Here is a 16937-nt window from a genome sequence, read left to right on the forward strand (position 1 = left end):
GAATGGTTTTGAACATACTATAGAATATACATGTGTGTGTGTGTGCGTGCGTGTGTACGGTAAGTTCCTTCAGTCGTGTCCAACTCTTTGAGACCCCGTGGACTGTAGCCCACCAGGCTCCTCTGTCCATGGGATTCTCCAGGCAAGAATAGTGGAGTGGGCTGCCATTTACTTCCCCAGGGGATCTTTCCCACCCAGGGATGGAACCCATGTCTCCTGTGTCTCCTGCACTGCAGAAGAATTCTTTACCCACTGAACTACCTGGGAATCCCACATACACACACACACACAGAGACACACACACTACACACACTTGTATACACACACACACACATATATGCATATATACACATATTCCAATCTATATACATATACATTTGGCTTCCCTGGTGGCTCAGTGGGTAATGAATCTGCCTGCAATGCAGGACACTTGGGTTCGATCCCAGGGTTGGGAAGCTCCTCTGGAGAAGGAAATGGCTACCCACTCCAGAATTCTTGCCTGGAAAATCCCATGGACAGAGGAGTCTGGCAGGCTATAGTCCATGGGGTCGTAAGAGTTGTACACAACTTAGCAACTAAAGTACCACCATACATATGCACATACATGTGATATACATGCACACACACACACATATATATATATACACATGCTGCTGCTAAGTCACTTCAGTCGTGTCCGACTCTGTGCGACCCCATAGACGGCAGCCCACCAGGCTCTGCCGTCCCTGGGATTCTCCAGGCAAGAACACTGGAGTGGGTTGACATTTCCTTCTCCAATGCAGGAAAGTGAAAAGTGAAAGGGAAGTCGCTCAGTCGTGTCCGACTCTTAGCAACCCCATGGACTGCAGCCCACCAGGCTCCTCCGCCCATGGGATTTTCCAGGCAAGAGTACTGGAGTGGGTTGCCATTGCCTTCTCCATATATACACATATCATATATATATATATATGATATATTTGTTGTACACCTGAAACTAAAGTGAAAATCGCTACGTTGTGTCCAGCTCTTTGTGATCCTATGGACTATACAGTCCATGGAATTCTCCAGGCCAGAATCCTAGAGTGGATAACCTTTCCCTTCTCCAGGGGATCTCCCCAACCCAGGGATCGAGCACAGGTCTCCCGCTTTGCAGGCGGCTTCTTTATCAGCCGAGCCATTGTAAATCAATCATACTGCATTATAAAAAGTAAAACTTTAAAAATATTTAAAATAAAATGATTTTCTTCTTTCATTTAAAAAGCAAAGCATGGGAGTAGTGTGATGTCAGCGTTGACCCTTCACCTCCGCCAGGCAAGGTCACCTCTCCTGACCCTTCACCCTCACACTATCTCCCCAGATTAAGATCATAAGGACGTGAATTGGAACAACTGGGTGACTCCCCTTGGGAGCCAGCAAAGATCCACTTCATCACAATCCTGTCTCATGGCCACACCTGTTATTTACAGAAAACAGATTTAGGAGATGGGCATGGAAGCCCTCTGACCAGTTTATCTGCCACTTTATGAAGAGGAACAAAAAAGAACAAACACGTCTAAAGGGAGTAGGTCACCACACCTTTATGAAGAGGAATGAACACATCTAAAGGGATTACGTCACAATGCCTTCCAGGGCCACCAGGAACCAGACCAGGAGAGGGAAAAGACAAAACGGAAGCCAAACAGCCCACACTCAGAGGGCACTTTGCAGAATAACAGCGGGATATTCTGAGCCACAGTGATTTTGCCCCACGTGGGTCAGTAGACAATGCCTAGAGGCATTTCTGAAACTCAGACATGGAGCGGGAGGCTACTGTTGGCCCCCAGAGGGGAGAGGGCACAGATGTTGCTAAATATCTCATGAAGCACAGGACAATTGACGCCATGACCATCCCCGTCCCCTGCCACAACGAACGAGGTGTTCTCACTCATCGGCAGTCCCAAGGTTGAAAAACTGCATCAGACGATTGGTCTGGTAATCGTTTAACCGGCTCTGATGCTAGAGACTGGCAGACAAAAAAAAAAAAAAAAGGATTGGAAGAGGGTCATACCTAGTTTGTTCAAACAATGACGCACAGCCAGTGATAACTGAGACTTCACCTGTGTGTACACACTCAGTCACGTCCGACTCTTTTGACCCCGTGAACTGCAGCTCGCAGGTTCCTCTGTCCATGGGATTCTCCAGGCAAGCATACTGAAGTGGGTTGCTGTTTCCTCCTCCAGGGGATTCTTCCCCACCCAGGGATCAAACTCAGGTCTCCTGCATTGGCAGGTGGCTTCTTTACCACTGAGCCGCCCGGGAAGCTCCTACAGGTATGTGTACTGGTGTTTTACTTATTCTGAATTGCTACATTTCACGTTTTCCTTAGAGACAGGAAGTACCCAGGGTGCTGACATCCTCACACAATTTAATTCACTAGTATACAAATCCACTATAACTATTACAGCACTTGCCTTCATGTAACCCACAGGGAGAGATATTCATACATTTTTCTGCAGGAATATTAACACCTTTGACTACTGACTGCTGCCCGCACCTGCTGGTGGGGGGTGGGGTTTGTCCTAGGAGATCTCGAAAACACACGTGTTGGCTTTGTAAAATATGCATAACTCAATTCCAGAGTACCACTGATTCCGAGCACTTCAGGTAAGAAACTCTGTATCAATCAATAGTCAGTGTGTGTGGAGAGCTTGTGTTACCCAGGACTATGAAAATCCTGGGCGTTTAATCAGAGCCAGGGCCAAGTTGTCATTATGTATCAACATCCAGAATTGACAAATTAGATAGCTGTCCCTTCCAAAGCAAAAACCACTGGTGTTTCCCCGGTTTTCCACAGCAGAGACTCAGTTATGTGGCTGAGAGGTTGGGTCAATTTTCAAATCCACAATCGAAAATACTATGATTTCAGTTCATGCATGAGTGTTCAGTTGCTCAGTAGTGTCTGCCTCTTTGCGATCCCATGGACTGGAGCACTAGCCAGGCTCCTCTGTCCATGGGATTCTCCAGGCAACAATACTGGAGTGGGTTGCCATTCCCTTCTCCAGAGGATCTTCCCAACCCAGGGATTGAGCCCGCATCTCCTGCATTAGCAGGCGGATTCTTTATCAATGTGCCATCTGGGAGGCCCTATCAATGTCCAATATAATCATCTATAAATCCTTCAACTATTGAATCTATGATCATCATCTGTAAAGTCTTCAATTATTGAATGTATCATCATCTGCATACCCTTCAATTACTGAGTTTATGCATATCTGTAAGCCTTCAATGATTGAGTCTATGACCATTTGTAACGCTTCAGTTATTGACATCATCATCGTCTTATAAATCCTGAAATTATTAGCTGTATCATCACCTAAACCCTTCAAGTATTGAATCTATCGTCATCTGTAAACCCATCTCATCAGAGGATGAGATGGTTGGATGGCATCACCGACTCAGTGGACATGAGTTTGAGTAAATCCCTGGAGTTGGTGACTGACAGGGAGGCCTGTAACTGTGCTGCAGTCCACGAGGTTACAAAGAATCAGACAGGACTGAGTCATGAACTGAACTGAACTGAACTGTAAACCCTTCAATTATTTAATCTTTGCTCATTTGTTCAGCTCAGTTCAGTTTCTCAGTTGTGTCTGACTCTTTGCAACCCCAAAGACTGCAGCACCCCAGGCCTCCCTGTCCATCACCAACTCCTAGAGCTTGCTCAAACTCATGTCCATTGATTTGGAGATGCCATCCAACCATCTCATCCTCTGAGGTCCCCTTCTCCTCCTGTCCTCAATCCTTCCCAGCATCAGGATCTTTTCCAAAGAGTTGGCTCTTCATATCAGGTGGCCAAAGTATTGGAGCTTCAGCTTCAGCATCAGTCCTTCCAATGAATATTTAGGACTGATTTCCTTTAGGATTGACTGGCTGGATCTCCTTGCAGTCCAAGGGACTCTCAAGAGTCTTCTCCAACACCACAGTTCAAAAGCATCAATTCTTCAGTGCTCAGTCTTATTTACGGTCCAACTCTCACATCCATTTATGACTACTGGAAAAAACTAAAGCTTTGACTGGACGGACCTTTGTCGGCAAAGTAATGTCTCTGCTTTTTAATATGCTATGTAGGTTGGTCATAGCTTTTCTTCCAAGGAGCAAGTGTCTTTTAATTTCATGACTGCAATCAACATCTGCAATGATTTTGGAGCCCAAGAAAATAAAGTCTCTCACTGTTTCCATTGTTTCCCCATCTATTTGCCATAAGGTTATAGGACGGGATGCCATGATCTTTGTTTTTTGAATGTTGAGTTTTAAGCCAGATTTTTCACTCTCCTCTTTCACTTTCATCAAGAGGTCCTTCAATTACTGAATCTATGATCAATTATGCAGGGTGTACAGATGATCATTCTTTCATATCAAATTTAAGTGGGGGGAAAATTATGACAAAAAGTTGGGTACATCCATAGGAAACAAAATCAAAGTATAAACTATAACCTTTGGTTCAAAAGTGATTCCTGCAACACCAAGTCATAGGACAAAAGTACTTCATCTCAGCCATGACGACATTTCTGAAACTTCCTTGGACTTGCAAGCCCAGCAGTAACTCACTAAACAGCCTGTATCTTCCATGATGCTGGAGTGTGCTCGCGTTTTGCTGGGTGTCTGATGGTGATAGTCAGGTGGCAGGCTGGGGACTCCACCATGGCCGATGGCCAGTGGTCAGAGACCTGCATCCTTGCACAGCGGTGGAGTCTACAGACTCCCTTCCTTGTTCAAGGCACACCCTCGGGGTGTTTGCATCCACAGCTCACGGAAGGTCACCTTCCCAGATGGCTCCACAAAATAGCACCTCTTACATCCGTCCCCCCTCAACCGTCCTTGGCCTGACCTCACCTACTCACTGGTGTTTTCACCACCAGTGATGGAGCTCAGCTGCCTCTTGGGACCTGGCAGTTGGCCAACCAGTCTTCAGAGTCACTATTTTATGCTAAACAGGAAAACTTATTGAGTTCCTGAATATGGACAGAATCTTCCAAGCTGTATCAGACAAACACCACTTCTGTTTCCATCTAGTCAGAGCTGTGGTTTTTCCAGCAGTCATGTATGGATGTGAGAATTGGACTGTAAAGAAAGCTGAGTGCTGAAGAATGGATGCTTTTGAACTGTGGTGTTGGAGGAGACTCTTGAGAGCCCCTTGGACTGCAAGGAGATCCAACCAGTCCATCCTAAAGGAAATCAGTCCTGAATATTCATTGGAAGGACTGATGCTGAAGCTGAAACTCCAGTACTTTGGCTACGTGATGCAAAGAGCTGACTCATGGAAAAGACCCTGATGCTGGGAAAGACTGAAGGAGGGAGAAGGGGACGACAGAGGATGAGATGGCTGGATGGCATCACCGACTCAATGGACATGAGTTAGAGTAAACTCTGGGAGTTGGTGATGGACGGGGAGGCCTGGAGTGCTGCAGTCCATGGGGTTGCAGAGAGTCGGATACAACTGAGTGACTGAACTGACTGACAGTCCCAGATGTCACTAGGAGTAAAGAACCCGCCTGTCAATGAAGGAGATGTAGAGATACCCGGTTGGATCCCTGGGTTGGGAAGATCCCCTGGAGAAGGGAATGGCAATCAATTCAGTATTCTTGCCTGGAGAATCCCATGCACAGAGGAGCCTGGCGGGCTACAGTCCATGGGGGTCACAAAGAGTTGGACGTGACTGACTTGACGAAGCACACACATCACATCAGGCTCCATCAGTTACCAGGGAAACCAGGTTCCTCAGCTGAACAACCATTGCCCTTTTATAAAGTAGCAGGTGGAGACATTCTGGCCAAAGGGGGGAGGGGTGGGGCACATCCAATCATGTGAGTAGCATGGACACAAAGCATGTCCAGCAGGGAACATGCAGACAGCAAGAGAACAGCCATGCTGAGTGGCCTGGTGGTGCATGCAGGTAAGTGGCACCCAACTCTTGAGAATAATCTGTCAACCTTGGAATGTCGATTTAAAAATGTGATTTAGAGGCAGACTAATAATTACTTGGTTTCACTGTAAAGGTATTAATCTAGGATAGTGGGGGAATTTATGGAGTGTGCCAGCTACCCTAGATTAATAATTTTACATTGAAAGCAACTGAAAAATGACCTAACACTCAATCAGGAAAGACCGAGGGCAGGAGGAGACGGGGACGACAGAGGATGAGATGGTTGGATGGCATCACCGACTCGATGGACATGAGTTTGAGCAAACTCTGGGAGATGGTGAAGCACAGGGAGGCCTGGTGCACTGCAGTCCATGGAGTCGTAAAGGGTTGGACATGAGCAAGCGACTGAAGTGAACTGATGACTTAAAATCCAAAGAGCTCAGTTTATAGGTGAGAGCACAGATGCCCGTGAAGGGTGAGTGCCTGACCTAGCGTCACCCAGGAAGCCAGCTGACACCATGTAAAATCTGAGGTCTCCAGACCCTAGTTCTGGGTCATCCATATGGCATTATTTGCCTCTATACAGGGTGAACATTGTTACCTGTTGACAAGCAGTCAACCTCAGCCGCCAAGGGCAACTTATGTCAGGGGCCTGTGTTTGCCAGGAGGTGACTTTAACAAGACTGCAAGATAACCTTTCTGGGTGTTTCATCTAGGGCACGTCTAAGCATTAAAGGGAGTGAGTTGAGTCAAGTCTGTCAACATCCATTGGTTAGCCAATTGGTTTGCTTGTTTGGGTAGAGTTTTCACAGGCCAAGTTTCCTGCTAGAATCCCATGAACAGAGGAGCCTGGCAGGCTACAGTCCATGGGGTCCCAAAGAGGTGGACTGAAGTGATTTAGCTAGCACGCACGCATGCACGCACTCATGAGATGAGCAGCTGTGAATCTACAGATTTGATGGGGGTGGGTGGTGGTGGGTGGATCTGAAATAGTGGGAACCACAAAGGAGTCTTAGTTTGTGTTAGTAAATCTCTTGCAACCCCATGGACCCATCAGGCTCCAGTCAGTGTCCATGGGATTTCCCCAAGCAAGAATACTGGAGTGGGTTGCCCTTTCCTCCTCCAGGGGATCTTCCTCACCCCAGGATCGAACCCAAGTCTCTTGTGTCTCCTGCATGGGCAGGTGGATTCTATACCCCTATCGCCACCTGGGGTTCCCTTGTTAGTAAATCAAACAGCACGCACTGCCAAAGACAGCTCAGGCTGTAAGGAAATCCTTTGCCATGGATCAAGCGAGCATTTCCACGTGATGGTCTCAAAGAAAGTCATCACCACCATTCGGTGCATAAAGTGCACAGATGCATAAATCCAGGTGGGGCAGCCAAAGCATCCGCTGTGATAAGCTTTGGAACTTTGAAAAGACAGATGCTGTTTTAGTGGGTTTTTACCTTCCTAGGTATTAGGTCTGAGGCAGTGGGTCTGCTATCCTCTCAAAGTGCACAGAAAATGCCTGGGTAGACTTGGAAACTAGAGCCCCACGCTTTTTTTTTTTTTTGGCTGTACCAAATGGCATCCACTTGCAATGCAGGAGACCCGGGTTCTATCCCTGGGTCAGGACGATCCCCTGGAGAATGCAGTGGCAACCCACTCCGGTACCCTTGCCTAGAAAACCCCATGGATGGAGGAGCCGGGTGGGCTACAGTCCACGGGGTGCCAAAGAGTTGGACACGACTGAGCGACCTAACTTTCACCTGGAGTGTTTGGATGAGTTTGTTTGGGCTTTTTGGTCTTCCTGACACGATGTTTCTCTGCCACTTGCCCAGCCTCCCAAACATTCCCTTTCAAACTTTGGCGTCATTTTTTTTTTTTTCTACACTGACTTTCTACTCTCTCCCTTCCCCACTGGGATCTTTAAGGATTTGTGATTGTCAGGGCAGACATTCATGTCTGAGTCCATTCTAACGCTTGAGTCATTTCTTTCTCACAGTTCCTGGCCAGGAGATAAAATCTATCTTTATCTGAACAACTCTAAACCTCAGGGCACATGTTGATCACTATTTCACATGTTTAAAAGAGTCAGGTCACTTCCTCCCGAGAATGTCTATCACTTCGCTTCACCAACCAATTCTTCCTAGTTTATCACGGTCAATTTCCAGAGTAATATTTTTATCTGCTCGATGAAGTCTCCAGAAAGAAGAGATGTTTATCAGATACTAAACTTTCAGCTGGGCAAGACCTCCAGCAGATGTCCATGAGCTAAATTTTCAGATCACCAAAGTTCACTATTCATAGTCTGGACCCAGCCTGGGTACCTACTGTATATTTCCAAATTACATCACTTCACCTTTTCTCTCTTTCGAAAATCCTTACCAAATAATGACTTCCCTGGAGACTTGGGTTCGATCCCTGGGCTGGGAAGATCCCCTGGAGAAGGAAACGGCAACCCACTCCAGTATTCTTGCCTGGAGAATCCCACGGACAGAGGAGCCTGGCGGGCTATAGTTCCTTGGGGTCGCAAAGAGTTGGATACGACTGAGCGAATAACACTTCCACTTTGATCAAATAATACCCAAGCATGCTTCTATGTGCAGATTTAAAGTTTCAGTCTTTATTAAGAACCACACAAAGTGAGTGTGAGGTCACTCAGTCGTGTCCAACTCTTTGCAACCGCATGGACTGTAGCCTACCAGGCTCTTCTGTCCGTGGGATTCTCCAGGCAAGAATACTGGAGTGGGTTACCATTTCCTTCTCCAGGGGATCTTCCTGACCCAGGGATCAAATCTGGATCTCCTGCATTGGAGGCAGATGCTTTAACCTCTGAGCCACCAGGGAAGCCCAAGAACCACACAAGCTGCCCATATTAAAGCAGCTCCCTTAATCCTATTATTAGCTGTGTCTGTTGAAATAATCATACAGGTATTCAAACAGACAGTGAAAGTGAAAGTCACTCAGTCGTGTCCGACTCTTTGCGAACCCATGGACTGTAGCCCGCCAGGCTCCTCTGTCCATGGGGTTCTCCAGGCAAGAATACTGGAGTCAGTAGATGTTCCCTTCTCCAGGGGATCTTCCCAACTCTGGGGTCCAACCCAGGTCTACCACACTGCAGGCAGATTCTTTCCCATCTGAGCCACCAGGGAAATTCTGATGACAACAGTCTGAGAATACCAGCAACGATCATCTGGTTGACAAATAACGGTTTCCCCGGTGGCTCAGATGGCTTGCATACCTCTCACTTTTTTTATAAGGGAAATGGGTCTTGAGGACTTAAGTCCAGGAAAGCGTTCTATACACCTTTCCTTTGGAAATGAGCATGATTCAGTTCAGTTCAATCACTCAGTTGTGTCAGACTCTTTGCCACCCTATGAATTGCAGCACACCAGGCCTCCCTGTCCATCACCAACTCCTGGAGTTCACTCAAACTCACATCCATGGAGTCGGTGATGCCATCCAACCATCTCATCCTCTGTCGTCCCCTTTTCCTCCTGCCCCCAATCCCTCCCAGCATCACAGTCTTTTCCAAGGAGTCAACTCTTCCCATGAGGTGGCCAAAGTATTGGAGCTTCAGCTTTAACATCAGTCCTTCCTAAGACCACCCAGGACTGATCTCCTTTAGAATGGACTGGTTGGATCACCTTGCAGTCCAAGGGACTCTCAGGAGTCTTCTCCAATACCACAGTTCAAAAGCATCATTTCTTCGGTGCTTAATGAGCATAATTAGAACTAGCAATTTGGAGAAGACGTTGAAAATGGCAGCAGAGGGGTCAGGTGATTTAGTGTGAAGGCAAGCATTCCAAACAGTGAGGGGCAGGAGGGTTGACAGGACTCAAAGGTTTTATTTCCTCACGCCCGAGCAATTAGTTCTGGGACCTCGTAACACAAGAATTATAAGGTCATGTTGTAGAGTGATATAATCTGATGACTGTTAGCATGGGATGACTCTCATCACGGAGGATGACAAGAAATACGACGAAACGGAGGAAAATACGACTTTTTAAAAACAAACTCAGGCAAAGGGTGGCAGCGGGGATTTAAAGAAATGGGCGTTAAAGGATCTCGCTGGGGTGATGAAAAGCTTCTAAAACTGACTGATGTGATAAATAGAATGTGATCATAGCATGACTTGGTAATTTAATAAAACCCACTGAATGGTAGAAGTGGTTGAGTTTCACAATATGTAACGTGAAAATGAGTCATTCAGTCATGGCTGACTCTTTGCGACCCCATGGACTGTAGCCTGCCAGACTCCTCTGTCCATGGGAGTCTCCAGGCAAGAATACTGGAGTGGGTCGCCATGCCCTGCCCCAGGGGATCTTCGTTGACCCACGGATCGAAGACCCCCGGGTCTCTCGAATTGCAAGCAGATTCTTTACCATCTGAGCCATTGGGGAAGCCCTCATAATATGTTAAATATCCCTTGAAAAAGTTGTAAACACATATTACATCATTTAAAGAAAAATGATACAGATTGAATTAAAATATATATAAATATATATATATATATATATATGTAAACTTAGAACAGAGTGTCCTCGTGTGCCAGTGTAAATTGAATAAGGTGGTTGCACTTTCACACACTTCATCATTTTTCTCTTTTTCGTGCGTGTGTGCTAAGTCGCTTCTGTTGTGTCCAACTCTGGGTGATCGCATGGACTGTAGCCCGCCAGACTCCTCTGTCCATGGGAGTCCCCAGGCAAGAATCCTGGAGTGGGTTGCCATTTCCTCCTGTAAGGGATCTTCCGAACCCAGGGACTGAACCTCCATCTCTTATGGCTCCTGCATTGGCAGGTGGGTTCTTTACCTCTAGTGCCACCTGGGAATCACTTCTCTCTTTCTGCTAAACATGTGGGTGTGAGTCAGGTGTGTCCTGATGCTCCCCGTGGGGACACGGCCACTCGGGCGGACCTTCCGCAGTGTCTGCCCCATCAGGATGGGGAATGAACATGCTTGAGAGAAGCCAAGGTCTCCGGAAAGGTCAGTAATGCATGGGCAGAAACGTCAGAGAGTAAAGCAAACGGGCTTTGACTCAAGGAGTAAACTAACAGGATTCAGTGCGGGGGAATGTCCCAGCTCAGGGGCTCAGGGCCACCTTCCCCAATGACTGGGCTCGTGGAGGCCTTGGAGAGTTTGCACATGGTGTGGGCACAGTGGCTCAATGGCACATGGATTTCCAGAGTGCAAGCACAGGGCTTTTCACTGCCCCTGTCTTAAACGAGTACCCGATACTCTCTTTATGGATAGTCCAAAGTCATGATTTTTAGTAAGCTCTCCAAAGACAGCAGTATCTTCAAGATTGAAAGTGAAAGTGAAAGTGGCTCATTCCTGTCTGACTCTGTTTGACCCTACAGACAATATAGTCCATGGGATTGTCCAGGCCAGAATCCTGGAGTGGGTAGCCTTTCCCTTCTCCAGGGCATCTTCCCAACCCAGGGGCTGAACCCAGGTCTCCTGCGTTGCAGGCGGATTCTTTACCATCTGAGCCACCAGGGAAGCCCATCTTCAAGAGTATTTCCATGGACTCACGCAAGTCTTTAAATCAAAGCAGGTTTTTATTACTGAAACCCTGCCAAGCGTAGATGCTAATTCTTTCCACTCGAATTTACTTAAATTCAATGATTAGGAAAGCTCCAGGACTGCAAGGAGATCCAACCAGTCCATTCTGAAGGAGATCAGCCCTGGGATTTCTTTGGAAGGACTGATGCTGAAGCTGAAACTCCAATACTTTGGCCTCCTCATGCAAAGAGTTGACTCATTGGAAAAGACCCTGATGCTGGGGAGGGATTGGGGGCAGGAGGAGAAGGGGATGACAGAGGATGAGATGGCTGGATGGCATCACCGACTCAATGGACGTGAGTCTGAGTGAACTCCGGGAGTTGGTGATGGACAGGGAGGCCTGGCGTGCTGCGATTCATGGGGTCGCAAAGAGTCACACAGGACTGAGTGACTGAACTAAACTGAACTGAATGACTCAATAGGTAAAGAATTCAAGTGCAATGCAGGAGATGTGGGTTCGTTCCCTGGGGTGGGAAGATCCCCAGGACAAGGAAATGGCAACCCACTCCCAGTATTGTGGCCTGGAGAATCCTATGGACAGAGGAGCCTGGCGGGCGATACTTCATGCGGTCAAAAAGAGTTGGACATGACTGAGCACACACACACATATACACACATCATATGGTTTGTGGAAGGTAGATGCAGAGTCGTACTGGTAAACATGTTTTTATGAATGCAGCAATGGCATGTCTGCTTTGGTTTTCAACTGCATGGAAAGAAATTCATTTCCAGAATGTTTATTCTTCCAACAGCCTAGGAAGAAGCCACAGTGTGCATCTTCTGCAAGAAAAGCAGAAGTGCTTTCTACAAGAGCTGCTGATGAAGCTGAGAATGCAATGAATTTTGTGCTTCAGGCAAGATTCTCCTGGGATGGCACTGATGCCTTAGGGGACTACAGGTTTGGTGAAGAGGGAAATCGTAATTCTTATTGAGAAATATAGGCAAGTCTGTGAATACACGTAACTGTGGGCAGCATCCTGAGCAAACTGATAAATAACCAACTGTCATGTTCGTGCACGCGTGTGTGCTCAGTCACTCAAGTCGTGTCCAAGTCTTTCCGACCCCATGGACTGTAGCCCAGCAGGCTCCTCTCTCCATGGGATTCTCCAGGCAAGAATACTGGAGTGGGTTGCCATGCCTTCCTCCACGGGATCTTCCAACTCAGGGATTGAACCTGCATCTCCTGTGTCTCCTGCATTGCAGGAGGATTCTTTTCCACTGAGCCACCTGGGAAGCCCTGTTGCATTCAAAGGAAAATGTAAAAGGACCACAGATATGTTTCAGAATATCTCTGACACATAGTTATCACAGGTCTAAATGGACTTGCCCCTCCAATTTAGCTCACCAACTGAACCAAGAAAAAATAATCGAGGTATAATGTCATGTTTTGAACTGTGGTGTTGGAGAAGACTCTTGAGAGTCCCTTGGACTGCAAGGAGATCCAACTAGTCCACTCTGAAGGAGATCAGCCCTTGGATTTCTTTGGAGGGAATGATGCTGAAGCTGAAACTCCAGTACTTTGGCCACCTCATGCGAAGAGTTGACTCATTGGAAAAGACTCTGATGCTGGGAGGGATTGAGGGCAGGAGGAGAAGGGGATGACAGAGGATGAGATGGCTGGATGCATCACCGACTCGATGGACCGTGAGTCTGAGTGAACTCCGGGAGTTGGTGATGGACAGGGAGGCCTGGCGTGCTGCGATTCATGGGGTCGCAAAGAGTCGGACACGACTGAGCAACTGACCTGAACTGAACTGATAATGTTATGCATAAGGTTCGTTCAGCTTAAAAGATGCAAAAGCAAAGAAATCATAGGAACAGCTGTCCCATTTGAAAACTCTGGTGGCAGCGTGGCTGGGAATGTTTGCAATTTCTTTAACTCTTATGTTTACTTATTTTTTAAATTGGAGTAAAGTTGCTGTACAGTGCTGTGTTAGTTTCTGCTGCTTAACACCATGGATCACCTACATGAATACATATATGCCTCCCTCTTGAGCCTCAGTCACCAGCTCCCATTGAAATTCCTGAATTTTTAAAAGGCCGCCCAAAGTCCCCATATGGATTCCTCCAATGGCTCTAATGCGATATGGAATGAGGTACGGCGTATATTCCACACACATTGTACCCGGGAGGCTTCGTTTCCTTAGCTAGAAGCCCTCTTTTCACTGAAAATAATATGTAAGTAGTCACCCAGCCTCTTTCCGCCTATTATGTTTGATAAAATCCGTAACCTTGTAATTTGTCCACTGGATGCAAGTGTATTTATTGAGGGTAGAAATAAGAGTTGGAAGAGAGATGGAAATTACTGTAGTCAACCCAAAGATAAAGGGTCCTAATGTAACTGGAATTTGAATAATTTGAATATTCATAAGGTGATGGGGCTTTGCTGACAAAGGTCCGTGTAGTCAAAGCTATGGTTTTTTCAGGAGTCATGTACGGATGGGAGAGTTGGACCATAAAGAAGACTGACCGCCGAAGAACTGATGCTTTTGAACTGTGGTGTTGGAGAAGACTCTTGAGAGTCTCTTGGACTGCAAGGAGATCCAACCAGTCCATCCTAAAGGAGATCAAGACTGAATGCTCATTGGAAGGACTGATACTGAACCTCCAATACTTTGGCCACGTGATGCAAAGAGCCGACTCATTGGAAAAGACCCTGATGCTGGGCAAGATTGGAGGTGGGAGGAGAAAGGGATGACAGAGGATGAGATGGTTGGATGGCAACACCAACTCGATGGACATGAGTTTGAGTGAACTCCGGGAGTTGGTGATGGACAGGGAGGCCTGGCGTGCTGGGATTCATGGGGTCGCAAAGAGTCGGACATGACTGAGCAACTGAACTGAACTGAACTGGAGAAGGGAGGTGACAGAGGATGAGATGGTTGGATGGCATCACCAACTCAATGGACATGCGTTTGAGTAAATTCCGGGAGATGGTGATGGACAGAGCAGCCTGGCATGCTTTGGTCCATGTGGTTGCAAAAAGTTGCACACGACTGAGCGACTGAACCATGACAACAAAAGTTCCACCTTCTGGACTTCAAAACCTTCAACTGTGTCCCTAGACCAAGGCCAGCTGGGATGGGAGCAACACAGTGTGGGGTGGAGGCCTGTCACCTGTGCTGGAGATCAGGCAGGTGGCGGGAGGGTCCCAGGAGACCTGTTTGCTCCTGGCTCCATGGTGCATTTCAAGGTCAGAAGCAGACTCTGCTCTAGGACTCACTCCCGGGATCGCCACCCCCATCCAGAACATCGGCAGCTCTGCTCAACAACGACTCCCAATCAGGAGTCACCCCAAGGGATTTTTTTTCAGGCCTGTCTGCAGCTGGCAGGACAGGTCTGATGGCCTGTCTGGACCCATGGGCCTGCCCAAGATTGACTGATTTCTGGGGTCCTTACACCCGAGCCTTGGCGGTTCCGCCTTTCCCAACAGGCTGCAGGGCAGACAGAAACCAGTTTTCCAGAGGCTCCTGATCCAAACAGAGGCTTGGCCAAGCCCCCTCTCCTGGGGACAAGGCATTTCCCTGAATCCAAGTTCTGACCGGAGATGCTGTCATTTTGCGTCTCAGGGATGCTCAGCCTAATCAGCGAGAACCCTTCAACAGGAAAACCTCAACAACGAACAGAGATTGAAAACCTGAAACTTGGACTGGAGGGGCCTCCCTGGCAGTCCAGGGGTGAAGATTTTGCCTTCCCGTATGACTCAGGGTCTCTGGGACAACCTAGAGGGGTGGGATGGGGAGGGGGGTGGGAGGGGCGTTCAAGAGGGAGGGGACATTGTGTATAGGTCTCACTGATTCATGCTGATGTTTGGCAGAAAGCAACAAAAGTCTCTAAAGCAATTATCCTTCAATTAAAAACATACATACATTTACAATTAAAAAAAATAAAGTAAAAAGATGTTGCCTTTCAATGGGAGTGGGTGATTCAGTCCCAGGATGGAGAGCTAAGATCCCACCTGTTTCACAGACCAAAAAAAAATAAATAAATAAAGCAGAAAGAGTGTTGTAACAAACCCCATACAGACTTAAAGACAACAACAGCAACTTGAGATGGGAAACGGCACAGCTGCTGCTGATGCTGCGTCGCTTCAGTCGTGTCCGACTCTGTGCGACCCCATGGAAGGCAGCCCACCAGGCTACCCCGTCCCTGGGATTCTCCTGGCAAGAACACTGGAGCAGGTTGCCATTTCGTTCGGGAAGACCTTAAAAAGCAAGGAATTCGGGGAGAGAAGGCAGACGCAACAGGCCACCTATCGCGTGTGATTCCTCGTACAGAAAATGTCCAAAATGAGGATGTGGCACACGTGTACACCCGTGGCTGATTCAAGTCAATGTATGGCAAAAAAACAACTACAGTACTGTAAAGTCACTAGCCTCCAATTAAAATAAATTAAATAAAAAAAGAAAAAAGAAAACATGTCCAAAATGAGTGAATCCCTGGACCCAGAAAGGAGACAAGGGGTACAGGATAAAAAAAGGGTAACTCAAACCAGGGTTCTGTGACCACCTAGAGGCGTGGGAAAGGCTTGGAGGTGGGCGAGAGGGGATGCGTGTATATCGATGACGGATTCGGGTTGATGTATGGCAGAGACCAGCACAACATTGTCAAGCAGTTATCCTTCGATTAAAAAATAATACATTTAGAACAAAGGGAAAGCAGACTGAGTGGGGGATGACTCCTAGAGGGCACGGGGTTTCGGGAGGGGATATTGAAAACATTCTAGAACTAGACAGAGGTGAGAATGGCACCCCACTCCAGTACTCTTGCCTGGAAAATTCCATGGACGGAGGAGCCTGGTGGGCCGCAGTTCATGGGGTCGCTAGAGTCGGACACGACTGAGCGACTTCACTTTCACTTTTCACTTTCAGGCATTGGAGAAGGAAATGGCAACCCACTCCAGTGTTCTTGTCTGGAGAATCCCAGGGACAGGGAAGCCCGGTGGGCTGCCATCTATGGGGTCCCACAGAGTCAGACAGGACTGAATTGACTTAGCAGCAGCAGCAGCAGCAGCAGCAATGTAACAAACTGGTTCAGAATTAAGATGCTCTAGAATGGCTCTCTGCTTTAGTCCCTGGTTGAGGAACTGAAATCCCTCAAACTGCGCCTTGTGCTCAAAAAAATATTTTTTTTAATCAGTTTATTTATTTTAATTGGAGGCTACTTACTTTACAATATTGTAGCAGTTTTTGCTATACATTGACATGAATCAGCCATGGGTGTACATGTGTTCCCTATCCTGAACCCCTTTTCCACCTCCCTCCCCATCCCATATTTTTTTTTTAATAAAAAGGTTCATTGTATGTTAGGTGAATTTCACCCCAGGCTTTTGATACAAATAATTTAACAAAGAAACACATGGGGCTTCCCCGGTGGCTCCATGGTAAAGAATCTGCCTGCCAATGCAGGAGACACGGGTTCGATCCCTGGTCCGGGAGCATCCCACATGAGTCCACACGCCACAGCTATTGAAGATCACACACCCTCAAGCCTGCACTCCACAACAAGA

At 47.3% G+C, this 16937-nt stretch overlaps 1 protein-coding gene and 1 long non-coding RNA gene across 5 annotated transcripts in view; one reads left to right on the forward strand and one right to left on the reverse strand.

Annotated features, from left to right (window-relative positions):
- The window catches only part of STS (steroid sulfatase), a 165416-nt gene that overhangs the window by 109930 nt on the left and 38549 nt on the right, over window positions 1-16937 (reverse strand). The window lies entirely within an intron of this gene.
- Window positions 1876-15341, forward strand: LOC139181045 (uncharacterized). The gene is made up of 2 exons (XR_011565187.1): window positions 1876-2288; window positions 12181-15341. It is a non-coding gene; the product is annotated as an uncharacterized lncRNA (long non-coding RNA).

Source organism: Bos indicus, chromosome X (assembly GCF_029378745.1).
Source record: "Bos indicus isolate NIAB-ARS_2022 breed Sahiwal x Tharparkar chromosome X, NIAB-ARS_B.indTharparkar_mat_pri_1.0, whole genome shotgun sequence".
NCBI lineage: Eukaryota > Metazoa > Chordata > Mammalia > Artiodactyla > Bovidae > Bos > Bos indicus.